The 18296-nt window shown below is 47.2% G+C and overlaps 1 long non-coding RNA gene across 4 annotated transcripts in view; it reads right to left on the bottom strand.

Moving 5' to 3' along the window:
* LOC120757155 (uncharacterized) overlaps positions 1 to 17823 on the bottom strand; it is a 29271-nt gene extending 11448 nt beyond the window's left edge. For 2 of the 4 annotated variants that reach the window (XR_005702391.2, XR_005702390.1), the window contains exons 1-3: positions 17723 to 17818; positions 17007 to 17066; positions 2165 to 2301 (exon numbers count right to left, since the gene is read on the bottom strand). This is a non-coding gene — a long non-coding RNA (uncharacterized LOC120757155). Of the gene's footprint in view, positions 1 to 2164; positions 2302 to 17006; positions 17067 to 17722 lie in introns of all 4 variants that reach the window. The other 2 variants (XR_005702393.1, XR_005702392.2) reach the window with 2 other exon arrangements.
* Positions 17824 to 18296: the final 473 nt, after the last annotated feature.

The following is an 18296-nucleotide window of genomic DNA, read 5'->3' as shown; positions in this document are numbered from 1 at the left end:
CAGAACAAAAGTGTTATCAAAGGAAAGATGTTAGTGATCCTACAGAGGCATGAAAAAAAATCAACTACGTCTGAATTATTCATTTCCTAGTTTCTGTGAACTATATTTAAACAGAGAAATGCTTGGAATTCCATGGAACTACAGCAAGAGGCTCCCTGGAGGCTCTTGATAAGATTTAAATTTGCAGTAAATATCAGCATATTGATTATTATCACAACCTGCTGATTTTTAAGTTCCCTTCTCTGAGAGCCCCCAAACTTTCTCTTTCTTACCCTGATTTAGATCATTAAAAGGGTATAAATGTAAATTAGGATTCCCCAGGTTGTGCTGGTCGTTAATGTGAGGGTTGTTTAGTGCTTTTCTTTGGTCCTCGCCTAAGTTTTTCCATTTCCAAAGGGATGCTTTAAGTGATGCAGTGAGACAAGCACAACAAACTTTGAGTAAAACTCAGGTAGGCACAGGGCTGGGAAATCCTCACTGAGGGTACAACATACACCTGGTGCCTGCTCCTGCAGACTGGCTTTTGCCCAGCAGAAAAGCTGGTGAGGTTTTTGGGGTGAGGCCCCACAGCTGCAGGAGTTCAGAGGGGCTGGTGGCCCTGGGGCAGCAGGGGAAGCCCTGAGGAAGCAGAGTCAGAGTGAGGGTTGAAGGAAGGGGTGAATCTTCTCCCCCTCACCCCAAGAGCTGGAGAAAGCTCTCCAGAGGAATCCTCCTCTTGGTTTTGCAGGGGACTTGATGTTATTCTTGTGATTTCAGTGCAGTGATTTAGCCAGGGGTTTTATGCTCATGTATTCCCATCACCTAAGTGGCAAGCCTTGGCAGAGTTCATTCTTTTCCTTTTAATCCAAAAGCACAAAGAAAAGGTCTTTTCGTGGCGCTGTCATTTCTGCTGTCCTCGTACCAAGGAGCTGACTGCACTACTTTATGGCTTCCCTACCCTTCCATCAACCTTGGGATGTTTATTTTTCTTCAAACATAGCTGTTTGCAGCATGCTAACAAGAACTGAAGATCTTTTAACACTGCTATTTGTTTACTGAAGACATCAAAGCCTTTTCTTTCCCCCACGAGCCTCCTTTGAGCCGGTACAATCTGCAAACAGCCGTGCAACACCGAGGCGCGTTTTGTGCCGCCAGAATAAAACCACAGCGCACTGTGAAGATACAGGTATTTCCTTATCTCAGGCTCTAAATTTAGCTCTGCTTCATCCCTCAGCTCCTCAGCTTGTCCCCAGCCCTGCAGCTCCAGCAGACCTTCCTGCTACCTTCCAGTTGGGCGGAGGGACGCAGCTGCCAGCGGGGACTGTGGCAGGGATAGCGGCTAATCTAAAGCAAATATTTTGCAACATCTATGAGCAGAAGCATTTCTCTGTTTGACTTTGATGGCCAAGATGGTAACGGGAAGCAGCGCTCCATTATTTGGTGTTAGGTCCTGTCAGCTTCCAGCTCAGACACAGCCTGTGGGTGCTGGGAAACGCGCGGTGCAGGAAACGACAGATGTTGGCAGCGAAATAAATAACAAGAGCTGCTGAAAATAAAGTCCTAAGAAACGCTGGTGTATCCTTTTTATGGATTTCCTAGATGCATTGAGGCTATTTTAAGGCAGATTGAACTCCCACTCCTTGCAATGTAAACAGGATTATTCCCTCTGTGGGACGTATGGCAGCCTAAACGTCACCGTTTGTGCATCACTGGTATTCCCAGTCATGTTTCAAGTTTTGCCTCACCCTAAATGCATGTCCCACCATTCAGAGCCTCCCAGCAGCCTCCAGGGAGCATTAAGCAGCACCAGAAATCCCAAAAAACATCTCCACGGAGGACCACCTAAAGCCTGGCCATGGAGAAGGACTGGAGTGGAGTCAAGAGATCAGCTCCCTCAGGTCAGCTGCGGTAAGGACAACAGGAAGAGAAGGGCAGCAAAGGAGGAGGATGGAACAAGGACTGACAATGGGGCTTTTATTCCACAATGAAGTAGCTCACCCTGAGATGCATTGGTTGAAGACAGAGCAGGCAAAGATCCAAGGCTTTCCAGGAATGGGGGAGGGTGATGGGCAAGGTCAGTGAGGGTAAGGCAGATCTGCATGGGCAAAGTCCAGGATATGAGAAGCTCTGACTGTAATGGGAAGGGTTTGTGTTCTAGGGGCATTTTCGGGAACATGCAACTTACTTTTCATTCATCTGCCACGGGTGTCATTCACAGGGAGACATCCTGCATGGCCTGGTGCTGGCGGCAGCCTTGGAGTCCCACAAAGGAGGGGCTGGGAGGCAGAGGATGTGCTGTTCAGCAGCTTTTAATCCTGAAAACTTGAAAAGGAGATAAAGGAGACGTAAGGGGAAAGCAGTACAAACTTTTCTCCATCCACCAGCTTTAAAGCAGGCAAGCAGTGCTGGTACAAGAGGGTGCAGCCAAAGAGGCTGCCAGGTGTGTGGGACACAACAGTTTTGGCCACTTCCCTCGCCTCTGGGTGCTGTGAAACTTGAGTACAGCTGGTGGCTCAGCAAGGCAGGGCTCAGCCTCCCAGAGGTGTGGGAGAGGAGGAGAAACTGTTCCCCCATAAGGTCCCCATGGAGTTGGGAGCAGGGACAAGTCCCCCTTGGTGACACAGTGCGCTGCCCCTCCAGCCCCAGCACTCAGGTGTTTCCTGCAGAGCACTTCCAGAGTCTTGCCTTCAGAAACAAAAAAAATGGTAGGCCCTTCAAATAAAAACACAAGAGTTTTAAGCACATCCAACTTTGGGATAGAGTGTAAAATTTCTTGCCAGAAAAATTTAAAACAAACTGGAAACCGATCATCTAGTCTTTTAAACGATGTGCCTGGAGCTAAACCAGCAAGACTGAATAATCTCTGCACCGCTTTCATCTTCCTTCAACTTCTCCTTTGTTCCATCAGCCACATGTGTGTTAAGTGTAAATTGAAGGGCTCTTTGCTGGAAAAGCAGATTGTGCAAAGGGCTTGGCCCTCATCTTATAATTCAGCTTCAGTATTACAATTACCCTTAATAGCGCTCTTGTTTTGTTGTATTATTTATCCTGGCTAGAACCCTCTAGGATCCCCTGAAGGGTTGTTGTTTTTTGGAGATTTTTTTCTGGTGGATTTAGCCAACATCCACTCATGAATCCAGATGTTTCTGCTTTTATCCACGGGAATTTAATGGTATGGACATGCCAAGATCATAACTTCAGGCTCAGCCTCAAGACAAGTATTTTTCAAATTCCCTAAATCAAAAATGGAAAGTGCCACAAATCCCGCCCCGGGTCTCACTGCATTTTAGCGTGCCAGAGTGGAAAACAACCACAGGACGACGCTGCTCAATGTTCTGTGCTGGTACAGTCTCCTGCTTCGAACCAGAACTCACAGCCCAGATTGTGCTGCTCTCTGTGAACTCAGACCTTGCCTTGAGCACAAATTCAGCTCTTCTTCCCCTTCAGCAGCCTGAAGTCAGGAGCGCAGACACACGTGGGTCCAAGATGCTCACACTGGGATAAAGATTCCACCCCGCCAGGCAGAGCCAGTGCTGCTGCATTTAAATGAACACGTGTCTGTGTGTGTCACTCATACTCTCCCCGGACAAAACTGGCTCTGAAGGACAGGGATGAAACAAACCCTGCCCTGATGGGGTCCTGGTGAATAACACAGGGTCTGCTGGGCCTCTGGCAGCGCTCAGGAAAAAATAACCAACCCCAAATTCACTCCTTGTCCAGAGTGAAAAAAGCAGCATAAAGCAGAAGTTGAAACAACCCTAATAACCTTCCTTGTGCACTCCCTGGGGATTCCTTCAGGCACTCCTGGTTGTGGCATCCTGAATTTCTTCCCTGCTCTCCATTTGCCAGCAGGAGAATTAGAGCTGGTATGTGGCAATGGAAGGTGTCCTCTAAGGGATGGCCACGTCTTTCCAAGTGCCCTGAGGTTCCTCAGCATCAGGACACTCAGGAGCATGGAACAGCAAAGGCAGGAGATGCACAGAGCAGTTTTCAGTGGCCTTGTGGCAGCCAGCACCAAACACCCTCTCTGTGACCACGCAGCAAGGACACATTGTCATGTCTGAGTCCACAAAAGGTGAATTTTAGCTTTTCCTCCCAGCTGGCATGGAGTGCTCACCAGCAGAGCCACAGTCCTGCCCTTTACTGTGCACAATCCAATCCCTTTTAAAGCCCTCCCTGGGCACTGGACAGGGGAGGAACACGGAACAGTCGTTCCAGCCAGGTGAAGGAGAGCTCCTTCCGCTCTCCAGCACAGCAGCCAGGTATTGCCTGCTCTAACAGCAGTAGTTTTCTACCTGCAGAGCTGCTGGATCAAAGGAAATTTAAATTATTCCTAAAAGCTCTTCCAAGGCTTCCCCCAGCGCAGAAAAGCCTCTCAGCTGGCACAAAGGGTGGAACTGGCTGCACAGCAAACCCCTCCAGGGCAGGGATGTGCTGGGACAAGGAGGAGGCACGAGAGCCAGGGAAGCTGAGCACCCAGCAAAGCTTTTCACCCATCCAACCCCAGAGCTGAGCTCGGCCACGCCAAAACCCTGCTGAGGGCAGGGGGAGGTGGTGCCACCAGGCAGGGGGACAAGGAAGCAGCAGAGTCAACCTGGATGGTGCATTTGAAAAGAAAACCACTTTTCTTGTTAATGTTGTGGGTCACATGTGCTGTGCAGGGCTCATTAGTCAGTCTCCCACTTGCTAGCACATCTTCTGTTTTGTAACAAGGAATTTTTTTCCGTATTCAAGCACTCAATTTAAATTTTAAAGGCCACCCATCGTCCTTAAACACTATATGACAAACTGTGTACCTGTTCCAACTTATTCTTCTGGTATTCTTAGTAAAATATGGTTTCAATGACTTGGTCTTCCCTATTTAAAAAAAAAAAAATCTCCATTTTTCTTTAATAAGTTTGTGACATCAAGCTACTAATTTTCCTTACCATCACATCCTTTTTCTGGACACAGAATAAAGGACACTAAATATATATTTTTGAAAGAGGATTTATCCAAGTTGGAAATGAAGAAATACAAAAATACTCTTTAAAGAGGGACTTTTTTCAAAATAAATAATCACTCAGCATGTCATAAAAGTGATAAAATGCTTTTGTCTCCATTTCAGTGGGAAGCCAGTTTTGCCTTTAACATCCTGAGCCTCAGTGCAGTTTGTTCCTGCTGTTGCATCCCTGCTCCTTGGCCCATCCTGCTGCTGCTCCCTGATTGGGATCAGCCACCTGGGTTAGAGCCCTGCTCCCTTTTCCCTGCACTGGTTTCCCAAACCTCTGCAAACACCTGTGTTTGAGTCTGGCTGTGTTCTGTGCAGCTTTGGGGATTGTGAGGACTCTTGTGAAGCTGCTCCAATTTGCACATTTAAAGATAAGACTCAGCTGGGGAGGTGGATTGGCATGGCTGGGCAAGGACAGGTCCTGAATGCACTCACACTGGGATCAGAAGTACCCCTGAAGCCATGGGGTTCATACCATTAGATCATTTTATGAGCCTTTAATTCGACCCCTCAGACCCATTACACCTTTTGCCTGCATAGCCTGGGCCTCTGAATTTAAAGGCTTGGCAAAGCTTCATGGAAATTATAGTTTGCTATCGACATAAGAGCAAGCAGAACATGAAGATTTGCATTTCTGCTCTTCCTTGTGACTGTCAACATTGCTCTGCCAGCAACACCCAGAGCAATCAAAAGCTGCACAGACCTGGATCTGAGATAAACACAGCAACATAGGCATCAACAGCAGGAGAGGTGTAAAAAATATCCTCCATTCAGCGTGTGGTATCTCTGCTGCAGGCAGAGCCTTAGGCAGGAGCACCCTGAGCATGCAGGAGGAAAAATGAATGAGGCATGGCATTGATTTCCAGCCCTGTCATTCCTCCAGCACCTTGGAGGACTTGCTGTTGGCTCAGAAAACCACAACTGTTGCTGTGCTGAGGGAAATCTCACCTTCTGTGCCTGCCACCCCTTGGGGTTTTTCTTCCCTTTCACCTTGGTCTGGAGCCAGCCTGGAAAACCCCCAAAATAACGGTGTTTCCATGACAACAGCCCAGCAGAGGACTCCTCTGGGACACCTGAAGAATGAAACCACTGCCAGTGCCTTCTCCTGCTCCAGCATCACAGCCCAGGGCACCACAGCCACCTCCTCTCGCTGCTCTGGTGCTGCAGTGGGCTGCACAGTGCTCTGGGCAGAGCTCAGCCTGCTGTGGCATCCCTGTCACGGGGATGATGCTGATAAATCACCCTGCACGAGGGGTGCAGAGGTATTGCTCCTGGGGGAGAAAGGCCACAAGGGTCTGCAGTCTAAAGGACTGGACAGCTGTTCATTTTATAATCCCCATAGCTTGTTAATCAGATTCATCATTTTCATGCCCTCCCTGGTATTTTACAGGGGATATGAAGGGGGTTCTTGGTCACTCAGCACACAATATTTGTCCTGCACACAATATTTTCTCCCAGCACACAATATTTGTCCTGCCTATGCTGAGCCTATGCTGAGCAAGGCTCTGGAACTGCTGGACCCAATGGTCCTGTCCCAGCAGAGCACCCTGAGACCTTGCCAAGACCCAAAGCATCCCCATCTGCCCCTCTCCCTGAGCAGGGCAGGGGAGCAGCCCTCTGCAGAGCCAGGTCCTGCTTGCTTACCCCATTTTCTGCCCGTACCTCTCCCAGAGCCTGGCTCCAGCCGAGTGCCCCATGGATCCACCACTCCTGAGACAGTTCCAAACCCTCATCCCTTCCCTGCAGCGCTCTGTCTGCCCTCACACCGAGATTTATGAGGCCAGTCCGTGGATGTGGCCACGGGAGGAGTCCAAAAGCTTTTGCTGCAATGCCACAAGCAGCACAAAAGCAGCGAAGCGCTCTTTGCGTACCTGATCCTGGCTGAGGGGCTTGGAGCAGGACCCTTGCCCGGACTGCAGGCTCTGGAGTGGGACCCAAGGAGGCAGCAGGGATGTGTGCCAGCCTGACAATGGGGTTTCACTTAACAAGCACAGATTTAAGTGTGGAAATCAAATGTGAAACAGTCGTGGCCAGCATTGTCTGCATTCTTGGAGGGGCACTGGAGGAGCAGAAAGAAAGGAGCCGAGACACTGGCCCAGACATGCTCCAGCTGTCTGTGACTACCTCTTCCCTCCTCCACTCAATGGAACTATTCAGCTTGTTTTCATTTCATTATTGGATGTTATTTTTGCAACCTGGGAAAAGAATGGAAAAATAGAGGCGGGGGGGGGGGGGGGGGGGGGAGGAAAAAACAGGCTTCAAATGCTTTTGGGTTTATTTTTAAGAACTAGACCATTTCTTTCCTATCAGAGATAAGTACAGACTTTTAAAAGTGCACAGGGCCCGTGGTGTTATTAGTTAAGCATTTGTTTCTCAAATAAGATCCTTTATCTCAGAGGTGGCAGCACTTGTGCTGCTGTGGTTATTCATGTAAGTCTCACTCATTTAGTACTGAGCAAGATGCAATTAAATAGCCATATAAACACCTCCAGGCTGAGCAACAGCTGCCTACAGGTAACCTTCAGCTTCATGCACTCACTTGCCAAATGTTTCAGCTCTAGCCCTGAAAATCCTCATCTGCATGTGGCAGCAGGGCAGGCCCTTTCCTCCATCACTGTGGGCACAGCTCAAATCAAGATTTTAATGAGCTGGTTGAAAGCCGGGTGCTGCAGATCCCTGTAACACAAGCGCTGCTCAACTCACACCACCTTCCCTTCCCTGCCTTCCTCCCAAAGAGACAGGTTATTTGTCTATAAGGTTCAAAATAATTCCCAAAGAAGATCTGATGATAATTTGCTTTCCCACTTTTTTTTTTTCTTTCAGTTTTGCTCGTGGGGGACATGCCAGCACACGCTGTCCATGCTCCACCCTCTGAATCCATCAGCCACCAAGAGAAGGGCCAGGATAAAGTTTCCCAGTGAGGGTAGTGGGAACGCTCAGCTGTGCTGGACTTCTCTGGAAGGATCTTTGCTGTGTTTTGATGCTGACACACTTCAGCACAGCAGAGGTGTTCCAAGGGAGAAGGAGGATTCAGAGTGTTTCTTGCCATTTATCTTTCTCCTCAGGACATCCACTAACGCAGGAGCTCTCTCCATCTCAGCCTGTGCACACTCCTGCAGTATTCCCAGCAGGGTGAGGTCAGGTATGCTTCAGAGTGAGATATTGTCTCTCATACATTGCTTTGCAACATCCAAAGCAGGTCTGTCATTTTAAACCTGGGTGTCTTAAGCACCAACAGGGTATTTTGAAGTGCACATGCAATAACTTCTCCTGACACATACATTATTCCTTCCTAATGAATGACATTGCTCTAAGGGTCTGCATGGAGAAGCTTTAACCTATTTTTTACTTTATTCCATCTAGTTTTTCAGCACAGGAAGAGTTTTACATTTTGTTAATGAAAATTAATTCCCATACTAGAAACTAATTTCCACTCATTAAAGGGTAAAAGATGATGATTTCAAGCGAGGAGTTTCTCCTAATCCAGAAACTGTAAACATCTGCTCAACACGAAGCCCAGAAGCAACTTCATTTACCTTAATGTGTGTGCTTATCTCTAAGCAGGTGCTTAAGTGGTTTGTTGGCAAGAGCTGGAGTGCTTGTGCCCTTCCAGGTGACCCTATTTAATAATTATCAGTATTAAAATGCTCAATAACTACATAAACACAAGGGAAAAACACCCAGCATGGAATCAGCTCTCGGCAGAGCTTTTCCAAACATGATTTCTGCATTAGTCAGGAGGGTCAAACTGTTCCACGCTCAAAGGCTGACCCCAAAAGCCACAGGAATCAGTGGAAGGGTGTTGACCAGTCACACCAGTTTGGGGATGGGATCCCCTGTGAGCAGAAACACCTTTCTGTTTTGGCACTGTGACTAACAGGGACAACAAAGGCTCTGTGCTGACATTAAGAAAATTTGTTCTATGAATTGACATCCTGTTCACCTCCAGCTCCCTCAGAGGAAATTGTTAATTTAATGGTTGCATCAGGAAGGTACAGCAGTGAAGGAAACCTCACAGCCTAATGTCACTATTGACACCTGCACAGGGCAGCACTGACAGAGCAGAAATGGAAATATCCCGCTCTTGACAAGGAGAACATTTTTAAACCTAAGTGATTGCAGCTGATACAGACCCTAGACACAAAGCACGTCCTCCACAGCAAGGCTTCTCTAGATCCCACAGGTTCTTCCAGTTGAATTCAATGCAAAAATGGATGCATTAATCCCCTCCCAGCCCTTGGGGGTAAGATGCTGCACACAGAGTCTTACCTCACCCTGATGCTAAGGGCTCCCAGCAGAAAAGTTTGTGTTGCTATTTGATTTCAGTGTGGTTAAATTTGACTATAGGTGGGATCCATTTTACTGAGTATCCAACTTATGTCATGCAGATATGCAAAGGTAAAAGTGGAAGGTGAGGGGGTAAGACACTTAAATACACCTAAGTGGTAGAACACCTAAAATGAGATGCTTGGCCTAAAAATAAAGGTATAAAGGTCCTGACTCCACAAAACACTCCAGCACAGACCCCCAGCAGACAGGGGTGATGTGCTGAGCTCAGCCTGGCACAAGTGCTGTAACTAACATGGCAATAATCAGGATTCATTGCAAGTTGGATGGGATCTAAAACGCAACTCTGCTGTAAAACCGTGGGTTTCATCTGGGAATGCCAGTACAGCACCTGAAACAATGAAGTTAAAGTCTTTCCATTGCCTGCTCAGACACAGGCTTGTATTTATACACCAGGAAACACCCCAATTTACGGCAGCAAAGCAGAAAGATCTGGGTTGTTGCACTACTTTCAGGAAGAAAGCCTTTTTCTTTGAGTGTAAGGCTGGTACTTGCACTCAAGTCCCAGCTCACTGCCTCACATTTTGCTGCTTCTACAGATTCGAGCACCACCTTCCAGGCATGAGGTCACAGACTTGTGTCCCTGACTCCTGCAGCTCCAAACATCATTCCTGACGGTGTGTTCCTCCCAGCTCTGACTCCCTTTCTGTGACACAGCCCATCACCTCCATCCACTCCGCCTCCCACACCAACATCACCGTCCTTGCCCCAGATCTGCTCTCCCTGACCCTCCAAGCTGCGGCTCAGGGTCAGCATCACCCTGCAATCCTTTTAGCCCACTGCTTAACATTTTCCATCCACCAGCTCCTAATGAGAAATGCAAAGGAAAGTTCCTTGCAGCTTCAGCCAACCTCACCTCCCAAGGTCTCTTTGCCCAGAGGGACAATAACTACGGCTCAAGCCAAGATACTATCTCGTCCAGACAAGGGAAGTCTGGAAGCCCTGATAGCTAATGACCTACGTAAGCCTGTGTTACAGTTTCACTCTCCATAATTCAACTGCAGTTTCTAAACCCCGTGGAAATGCCGTGCGGTGTTTATGGAAACATTAGCGTTACTTGGATTTTGGAAACAGCAACGCTGCTTTCAGTGGTCTTGGTTAACCACGGTCTTGAGCCATCATAGTCACTGGATAAATCTTAGCTGTGTTGAGAGGCTTTTCTGCCAAAACAGAAAGGTAGAATTTGCGAGGCATTTCAGGAAACAAAAAAACCCTCCCTGAGCGTGGGTCCTCCTCTAGCAGCAGCCAGTGCAGGTGTCCATCTGCACACAGAGCAGATGGCAGAGCTAAAGCCTAAACCTGTAATCATTAGTCAGGCAAAATTACAGCAGGTGATGGCGTGCACAGCTGAGTCCAGGGCTTCGTGGCAGGTAATCAGCACACTCCTGCCCCATAACCTCTGCAGTCTCTGGGGGTTTGAGTCAGCAGTTCTGCTCCTGGGGGCAGCGAGCTTAAAGAAGCCATTTTCTCTGCAAGTGTCATAATTTCCATCTCAGTTCAGCATGCTTCCTTATTGAGCTGTCATTGCTCACAAATGGGTTTTCTGGGTAATTAATACCACCAGGGCTCTAATGAAGATGCCACATAAGCTACAGCAGCTCCAGGTGACACGACCAGTCTGCCAACCTTTTCCTGCTCTTCAAAAACCTGATGCCTCCTTAGCAGGACAAATCAGAAGCTAAATAGTGCTACAGCTCTGAGACACGAGCAATTTCGCTCTTTTAAAAAATACCTTCAGCACTGAATGTGCAATTCTAGACAATAGAATCCTGTTTATCACATCAGGAGGAAATGAGCAGCAGCACCCCAGCTTTCCCCAGGATGCTCAGGTACCTCTGGGGGTTTTTTTCATGAGCACCTCACCAATCACAGTCACCTGTGTTGGTAGCAGGACAGTCAAAATGAAGTGCTGGCAAGTCCTGCTCTGGTCAGAGCAAGAGAAATGGGAGAGGCTTCTGAAATATCCCAGGCACTGAGTGAATATGAATGGCAGAGCAGGAAGATGACAAGTGTGAAGGTTTGTGAAGGGAAGGGCTGGAACAAGTCACCATGACACACAAGTCCAGTGCAGAGGACTGACCTGAGACTACTTGCTCCTCACACAGACAGAGATTTAATTCTGATAATACAGCATGTAAATAAACAAAGCCAAATAATCCTTAGACAGGAAAAGCACTAAGAAAGCTGTCATCAGCAAACAAGGTATTTTACTGAAGACTTGGAAATATTGGACATATTTTCAAGTGTGTGAAGTGCAGTTGTGTGCAGGGAGGTTATAGGAGTTGACATTCCCCACCCCTGCCTATGGCTGTGCTGGGGGATGTGCGGGTGTTCCACCACCAGCCCCCACCTGGCTGCTGATGCTTCCCTCCAGCTTTTACACCTGACTCAGCTCAGACGACATCACACCAGACATTAATCCTACTGTGCAGGTACTAATAAGGAGACAAAACACCACTGAAGCCCCTGTCAACCTTTTCCTCCTTGGGACACCTGATTTATTACCGACAAAGTGCTCCCTGCTTTGTGTGAACATCCGACTCGACTGCAAACTCCTGTCAGAGCTCGGGAGCAGTTCATCTCATCTCCTACCTTCAGGGCAGTGTAGGTTAAAGTCAAACCACATGAAAGGAAACGGTGTGTGGCTGATTTTACAGCTCTTAAAAAAAAAAAAAGGCAAACCAAAACCTGCCTCTTTATAATATTGGATGGAAATTTTTATAACTGCCTCTGATAATTAATTGGAAACCAATCGAAGAACAAATAAATGTGCGTGCCACAAACTGCACATGGGAGAAGGACTACAGGAGAAATTCCAGAAAAAAAATGTTTCTGGGAAAATCAGAGAAATGTAAAGACATTAGTTAATGGCCATGTTTCCTTAAAAAAAAAGCCCTGTCTTTGAAGGCAATAGCTTATGAACGAGAATCCATAAGATGAGCCAATTCTTAAAAAGTTCCTTTGAAACAAGGTACACATACATACTCAGAAAATAACTTCAAAACACTGTCATTATTATATATACATACACATCTTGTAAAAACTGTTACAGTGACTTCTCTGTTGTCTCGGCCTTTGAAGAGAAGGACACAATCCTACTCCACGAACAATCTGATGGCAAAGCTGGCTTAACAATTTCTATTTCCTGAAAGCTGCCAGTTAGGAGATTTAGCTCAACCCTACTGAAGTCTTCTGCTTGCCTTCCCTGAGCTGATGATTGGCACATTTGTGGAAGCTCAGACCCATCAGAAGACCAAGATGCCAACATAAATGATGCCTGGTTGATAGGTGTCTGCTTCCCAGGGCAAATTCCCACTCACACCAGTAACACCAAGTTGCTGGAGTCTCCATATTCAGCAGAAGTCATTTACCTTACAGAAATCCCAAAGCCCCAAGTGCTGAGCCAGGCCACAGAGGCAGAAAGAAAAGAGGACATTGTCCTGGTTTCAGCCATGGTAGAGTTATTTTATTCTCTTCTGAGACCCATACAGACTCTTGGTCTGAATCAGAAAGTGCACTTTTGGTGCTTGAGCCTTTCCCTCTGTCCTCACCCCTCGTCCCTGAGGGTGTCATGGTGTACCTGAGTCACTTGAACATCTCAGTCACCCACAGAGGTTTTGCTGGTCCAAGTCAACTATTCCTACCACTTTCACCTTGCCTGTCTGACCCCTGGGCAAGATGATTCAGTTCACTAAACCATCCAAACTATTCAGCCCTGTGCTTTTGGAGGGCTCCTGTCCTGCCCATGCTCTGAGCCATGGGGCAGAGGTGTGTGACACATGCACAGCCAGTGGGACGGCTCCAAAACAAGCACAGCTTGGCTAGGACCTGGAAAATAAACACCTGGGCAAAACATACAGACCTCAAGCACATTTTCCTACTTTTAGAGGATTAAAATTCCTCCCTGCGTGTTGAGTCCTCTGTGGGCATAGGAGATCCTCATAAAAAGATGAATGCTCGATTATGAGGGAAGTCCTGTCTCTTCCTCCTTCACCTCTATGCTTCTCTTGGAAAGATCATACACCTTTTCTCGCCTTTCCTAAAAAAACTTCAGAGAAAAGCCCTTCCTAATTTAAAAATCAGCCTCTCAACCCTTTAATGCAAAGGTCAAAAAAAGAACATAAGGCAAGCCCGGCACCCTTAGCTAAATCTCAGGCAGTTTCCAACAGTTTGGTTACCCCACCCAGAGAAATTCCCAAAGTTTGGCGATGTTTTTGTTACCCTGTGCTAGGTGCAGGCATTCCTCTTCTCTTTACACCTCTAGGGAGGGCACATAAAACAGAAAAACACGCCCCAGAACCCAAAAGGAGTTTGAACTTGACATGCCTGCACACACCCCAGTCACTGAGCACTGCCAAGTGAAGGCTTCCCAGATTATCACAGGAGGCTCATACCAGGAAACCTATCCCAAATTTGCTTTTATTAGGAATCATCATCCTTCTTCCAAAGTGGAAGTTTGCACTTGGTGGGAATGTGCTAAGTCTCACACATATTGTTGTTATTGTGTGGCTTTCCCTTCCTCTCACAGCTGCTAAGCCTTACATTCAGGTAATAAATATTGGGGAATGACTGCAGTCAGCTACAGCAGGGTATTAGAAAAGCCTCAGATAAACCTCCAGCGTCAGACATTTGTACTCACTGAAGGCCATTGAGAAAGACAGGCTTGGAAAAAGTGAGCAGAAAAGATGAATAAGCTGGATTTTATTAGTCTACGCATACCAGGAAAGCACCAAAACACTGATTTCATGAGACTGTCTAAAAACAGACATGCAGGAATAGCTCTGTGCTGAAGGATCCCCACAGATAGCTAGACAAATACCTTATAAAAATACCAGCAATAAAATACAAGTGAAATGTCTGTGTTGATACACAGAGCACACATCATTAAGTAACAGTGGTATGAGGTTAGTGGTAAAGCGATTCTCTTGTTTAGATCTAACCTGGAAGACGTCTTTCCAATTTTAAAAAGCCTGAAGGACTCCTGGGGAGACTCAGATACCAGCAGCTCACTAGAAATGTCACTGCTAATTCCTTGCTGTGCTCGAGGCTCTGACAATATCATTAAAGGATCAAAGATGACAATTATCCAGGTCACTTCTGTGGTTAACTCATGGGTTTAGCAGTCAATACTCAGATTTCAAGCTATTTCTGATGATTTTGAGGTAATATTTATGTTAGGGCTGGGAACAACTAAAACATGAATTATAACTTCAAAGTCCATTCCCATCCTCCCTTTCCATGCCGGCACTCTCGAGGTTACAGCTACACACGGACTTAAGAGAAAACTCAAAAGGAGAGTGCTTCCTTCATCTCACCTCGAGAAACTTCAAAGAACAGAGGTGACATTGTGCTCCAGGGTGTCCAACCACCAAACCCTCCCTGGGTGATTCAGCACGGTGACAGGGCAGCTGGCTCAGCTCTGGGGACACCAGGAGCATCATTCCTGCAGCTAAGCACCAGCACAGTCCCCACATCAGAGGGGAAGAGCTCACCCAGGGTGCCCACAAAACCACACCAGCCTGTGCCTCACACCTCAGACCAAGGGGGCTGTGCTGCAGGCTCCCACACTTTTCCTAAAAGTGCTGAAGTTTAAGAATTTAATGGAACCAGTAGTGCTGAAAGAAATTCAGCTTCCCAGCTGAATAGTGACAGAAGCATAAATTCCTGTGATAATTAAAAAAAGTGCCTCTCAGAACACAGCGAGCACCAGGAGCTTCCTTTAGTGTATTGAGCTTCTGTCCCTCATTCCCAGTTTGCACAGACTGGAGCCAAAGGACAGCATCCTCCAGAGTCCTGGAAATGGTACCGGTGTTCACAAGACCAGAGACTCATCCCATCCCATGGTGATCAAGACTGTACCAGTGGAACGTTCACAAGCTGCAGAGACACAGTTATTCCGAATTTCACAGCCTCTGCAGGGCTGTTGTGTCCCACCTGGTGGGTTTGCGAAAGCCCTGGCAGCCCCGCCACATGCTGCTCTCTGCAGAGCTCCTGAAGTGAAAATTCCTATTTGGCTGCTGGAACCGACACTGGCTACCAATATTTGGAAACCAATCATGCTGGCACAAGCCCTGTGCTGCCCACAGCACGGACTGAGGGGGATCCCTGCTCCAGCTGGAGCAAAGAGCTCTGGCTCTCGTGCTGAGGGCTCTGGTGGTGGGCTCGTGAGTGGCACAGCAAAGTCGCACAGCAGAGTCCCACAGCAGCACTTGCTTGCACAGTAGTCTCTGAGCACAGCTAAAACGTGAGCTGTGTTTTGCTGGGGATTACTGTGTTGTTAGTGCTTCCCCTGATAGCATCAGCTCCGAAGCGTGGATACGGCCATGGGGAGTGCTTAAAGAATCCAGATGCAGTCTTCAGCCTTAATGCGTTTTCCTTTCCTCAAAACACTCACACGCTTTTCCTGCAGTGGCAGCCATGACTCAAATACCTCAGCAGGAAAGAGGAAGAAGCATTTATTTGGTGCATGCTTGCAACTGTGCCCCAAAAGCATGAGCAGAGCACTTGGCCCTCAGCACACCTTTTAATGGGAATTATTTTAATATACTGCATGGTATGCAGCAGCCTCTTGCCATCAAGGAGGCAACCGTTCTTAATATTTAAGGAATATTAAACAGATCAATATACATATTGCTCAGCTGAAGAGCTTTACAGAACACCAAGATAAAGTTTTCTACAAGATGTGACTCTGGACTAGTTTAGACAATCTTACACCCCTCCTTTAAGACCCAAAATGAGCTTCCACATGGACACAGGGGTGTCACAGGAAAAACAAACAGACTAGGAGGCATTTATATGAAAAGCACTTAAATAATCTAATCTCTGTAGCTAATTTAAGAACTCCTAGGGAAAGAGAAGGTAGAGATAAGGAATCTTAATGAGGCCAGGCCAAAAATCAACACATGAGCAGCCATCAAATGCTCGCTGACTGCTGTCTGTTCATTATACGTGATGAGTTTGACAGTTTCTCAAGAGGAGAGACCATCACAAAAATAGTAAAGACATTCCACGAAAAAACCCACTGAGCCACTACTAAAGACTTAGTCAACAGTAAAAGCCTCATAAAGCATTGTTAGTCACTGCTAAAGTATTGCTAAGCAACCCTTTATCCTCCTTCGGACTGGATTAACTTCATCACGGCAACAACCAACAGCCTCCATCCTCGCTCACAGATCCCGGGTTGAAGTGCCATGCAATTTTCTTTGAAACTCAAGTGAGAGTTGCCACTCCAGCCCCTGCTGAAGAGCGAGGGGGTTGCACATCAGCAGGGGAGCCTGTCTGCAGCTCCAGGGGCTTCAGGAGCCAGGCTGCAGTACACCAGTTAATTCATTTTGAGCAATATTTATTCACTCTCACACTTTAATTCTTCGCCGGTTGCAGTAGCAGCTGATCTCCTTCTCAGCACTGATTTTAAAGAGGCCAGCCTTTACCAAAGCCAGACCAGCTGCCATCAGGACTTCCACTGAAACTCTATTTAATGTAGCAAGAAACTGAAACCAGGAAGCTCCCAGGCACAGACCTTGCTAGATTATTGCTCCCAGGTAACAGCTCTCTGCTAGGCATTGCCTCTGTCTTCAGCTCTAATTTATACACCATTTGTATTATCTCAGCAGCACCTCTAAGAAGTTCCTCCCATTGATATTAGTAATAATTCACTTATCAAAGCAAATTCAACTGGGTATTAACTCACCTAGTCCAGCCTCCCAGCAGTTTCCAAAGGAAGATGAGAGTGATAAATAAGGGACAGGACCTGAAATGCAACACAATGAGGGGTCAGCTAGACACAGAACCAAGAAAAAGAGACTTCAGAAAAAACCAAGGAGCCCAAGAAAAACAAACCAGATGAGTCTTGCCTAGTGCTGCCACCCCTGTATTCCCAGGTGTTGGAAAAACAGCATCCAGCAACCATCCACTTCCCCAGACTATAGCCAGGAAGAGGTAGGAGTCCCCAGACACCTCCCCATCCTCTCTGTCTCCCATTCCACTCTCAGGCTGGCACACATCCACCCACAAGAGCTCTCCTCAGCCTGCAGGGTGCTTGAGCAGAGGTACAGACACTTCTGGTTTGTCACCAGCCAGACCCACAGCTAAGAGCCACCCAGAGATGTGTGCTTCACTTGGGAAGATGAGGACATTCCCATGAGCTAGAATTATTTGTTCTCTCCAGAATTTAAAGCCCATGTCTACAAAAGCTTTTTTTTTTTTTTTTGCCATCAGTAAATTTCATAGCAGGAAAAACCCCAACTGGTTAGATGGTTAGAAATGTCACTTGTCAGTGAGAGCAGGGTGACAGCCACAGAAACATGTTCAGAGACCCTGCCTGTGCCAGAACAGCCCTCTCAGAGCAGGGATGGAGTGCCACATAACCCAGAACTCATTACCTACTATCTTTGGCTCACAACTAACCTTTGGCTCAAAAAAGTTACACCCCTTCACGGAATTACTCACAGCAACAGCCCAAAAGTCACGGGCAGCACCCAAACTGCAGCACAGCTCAGACACAGGAAAAGAGCCCTGGGCTGAGCTTAAATAGGGCCCAAGGCCAGGTGGGGCTGAGGTCCCAGGTGAGGCTGCTCAGGGCATCATGCTCACACGAGGGCCTGACAAACCTGCTGATGATGTTGATTTTAAACACCATGCATGAAGCCAAAGTGATTTATTTCTGTGTGAGACCAAAGGCAGGCGACAGCTACATACCAGGACCTCTCTCAGAATGATCCCATGGCTCTGCTGTATCACTGGGCTCTGGTGGCAGCTCCCTCCCAGATTACCCAGGATTATCAATCACTCTGTTGATGGAAATGCTCAGCTGACAGCAGACAGTAGGCGGGTGTGGTCAAACTGAGTGATTTTTTAACAAGTTCCCAAATTTTCTAGGTTAATGTCACCTTAGAATAAGCACATCACTCCTTTTGAAGCCTGAGGCTGTTTCGGTTGTTTTGATTTCCTCCCATACTAGCTCCCCTGGGGCAGAGCTCAG

This window comes from Hirundo rustica, chromosome 10, assembly GCF_015227805.2.
Source record: "Hirundo rustica isolate bHirRus1 chromosome 10, bHirRus1.pri.v3, whole genome shotgun sequence".
Classification (NCBI taxonomy): domain Eukaryota; kingdom Metazoa; phylum Chordata; class Aves; order Passeriformes; family Hirundinidae; genus Hirundo; species Hirundo rustica.
Note: the sequence above shows the minus strand (reverse complement) of the source record. Positions and strands in the feature narration are given on the sequence as shown.